The sequence below is a fragment of the Merops nubicus genome, unplaced genomic scaffold (genome assembly GCF_000691845.1).
Source record: "Merops nubicus isolate BGI_N331 unplaced genomic scaffold, ASM69184v1 scaffold50871, whole genome shotgun sequence".
Lineage (NCBI taxonomy): Eukaryota > Metazoa > Chordata > Aves > Coraciiformes > Meropidae > Merops > Merops nubicus.
In genome coordinates, this window is record NW_008587274.1 from 20,277 (window position 1) to 22,983 (window position 2,707).

The following is a 2,707-nucleotide window of genomic DNA, read 5'->3' on the forward strand; positions in this document are numbered from 1 at the left end:
GTAAAAGCTGCCTGCTGGTGCTGGACGGGTGCAGGTGAGGCCAAGGCAGGGAGGCTCGTGTTCCAGGGAGTTGCACTGGCCCAGAAAGCTGCAGCAAGGCTGCAGGGAACACACTGCCTCTGTTTAGCCCTCACTGCAGGGCAGATTTCAAAATACTGAGGTTTGAAGAAGCATCAGTTTATGCAAGCTGGAGCAGGAGCACTTGCCACAACAGATAAAAAACAGCTTACACCAAAGACGTCACCAAAGCCTCCTGCTTCTCCAGCAAAATGTTTTGTTTCCCCAGAAACAAAAGGAGTTCTACAGTTACACTTGAGTCTTGCCCCAGAAAAGATCCTAGCTTTGAAGCCTTCCCAGAGTCCCCTTCCACCTGAACAGCCCTGCACCACAGGCCAGACCTACATCCTTTATTCTGAGGATCTCCAGTTACTGTGGCATCCCTTTATTTGGATGAGTAGTTCACAGAAGTAAAATGCTTCAGACAAACAAAGATAAATCCGCTAACATAGGCTGTTCTGAGTTAGCCTGAAATTTCTTATTTTCAATTTTGAACAAAGAAGCCTTCTACTTGCCTAAAATTTAAAAAACTGTAAATTGATAACAAAAATCCACAGCGCCCCAAATGCCATCAGACTTGTCTTGTAATTGGTAGAGATTACAAGTGATGTTTCCTTAGAAATATTTTACTCTTTAAGCATCCTGTTCACACCACTCTAGAGGTGGAAACAACTTACATCTGCTTCTATTTCCGCCTGCCTCTTCTCCAGCAGTTTGGCTACAGCCATGGCCCTGTGCTTACCGGACCTTTTGCAGCTCACAGCCCACTCACAGAGCAGCATCACCACAGCTTCGTCGTTCGGGGCTCCCTGCTCAGGGCAAGAACAACAGAAAACCCTGTCACCCACACAGCAACAACAGGCTTAATTTTGAGCAAAGAGCTTGCTGCAGCCAGCACTCGGGGGGACGGATGGAGACAAAGGCTGGGTTTTCTTCTTCACTACTGACAGGCGCACACATTTGCATTACTCAGCGTTATCAAATGAAATGTAATCTGAAAGCCAAAGGTGGAAATATCAGTTTTCACACTACTGATACTCACATCAAAATTTTCCTTTATCATAACGTTGCTTCACAAAGAAACAGGAAGGGGTAATCTGCTTTATAAGCAAGAGAAACAGGAAAAGCCCCTAGACCCAGCTAACCACACAGAATTTAAACTTTCCTTACATTATTTCTTCCAAACCTTCTGTTTCCAGACCATTACATTGCCTGCATCCCACCAATGCATTAAAAACCCAAACAAACTCCTAACATCTAAAGGTGTATCTATCAGATAACCAAGGTCAACAAACTCCCCAAAAGCTCAACTTATTTCTGACCTAAGACAGATATGTTTAAGAAACAGTACACATCTTTAGAAAATACATATTTACAGAACAGCAGTGGAATATAGTATGCTTATATCCATCATCCAATTTCTGTTTCCACTCACTACCCACATTGTGGAAGGATTTTTTTCTTGTGTGCTACTAAACCAGATCTGCTGAATCTCCTTCACTCCTGCCCAGGCTGGCTGAGATCTCTGAACACTTCACGTCTGAAGCAGATGTGATCTTTCTTCTTTCCCCAAGATTAGCAGAAACTACATTAGAAGTAAACATTAGAAGGGCTAGAGTCAGGCATGGCACCCTCAGAAAGCAAATACTTCTAGGCATTACAGACACAAAAGCGCAAAAGTTACTGCTTCAAAACTATCCAAACCACCCTCCTCAAAACAGACAAGAATCAGCAGTGTGCTAAACTAGGCTGGCGTGCACCTCACCACAGGGGAGTTTCCTGTAACTATGTGTCACCAAGAGAGGAAAAGATAGTGAATGACTAGGGCTGGGTGAAGTGGAGGGGAGAGGGGAAAATGCTTTTCTTTACCCAAATGAAGTGACATGGTAACAGACCACTGCTACTGTTTGATGCACTCGGCTAACACCACAAGTATGGACACTATATGTTTCTGAAGACAATGTAGAACACCTGGAAGAGCCTAGTGGTCACGCTGACTTCTTTCCCTCTCAGCTCACAAGAGAAACAATGTCAACACAAAACCCAAGCGCTTCTGTATCTGAAGCGGGAGACACCAGCTCGGAGCTGTGGCAGAGCCAGCAGGGTGCCCGTTCTGGGGGCTGCGCCTGCGCTGCACAGCCCCCCGCGGCACAGCAACGCGGGGCCACCTGACCCCCTCCCTGCAGGAGAAGCTGCCTTCCCCCACTGCTTCAACAACCCAGTCTCTTCAGAAAAGCAAAGCAGGAAAGCCTTGAAGGGGTGATGCAGAGGTCAGAGATCAACTGTGTGCTAGGGCACAAACAGAGAGGGAAATCCTGGCAAGAGACATTTAAAGGAAGGCTTGCATGGGGTACTTCTGAAGGAGAAAGGGGCTATAAAAGTGTTCCTGCTTGCTTCTGTTCCAGCCTAAAGAAAAGGCTTACGTTGTTTTGGGAAACCATAGAAGAATGCAAATTTTTTTTCAAAGGAACAGCCTTTTCAGCCTCAAGAGAAACATGAAACAGCCCAAAGTAAAACTCTGGTCACTATATACAAAAACACACACAAAAACAAAAAATTCAAACCAAATTTCCCATGCCCACTTTGGGAGTCCTGGCGAGTATTACTTGCCACTTGGTGCCCATCCCAGGTACCTCTGAGCAGTAGGAGC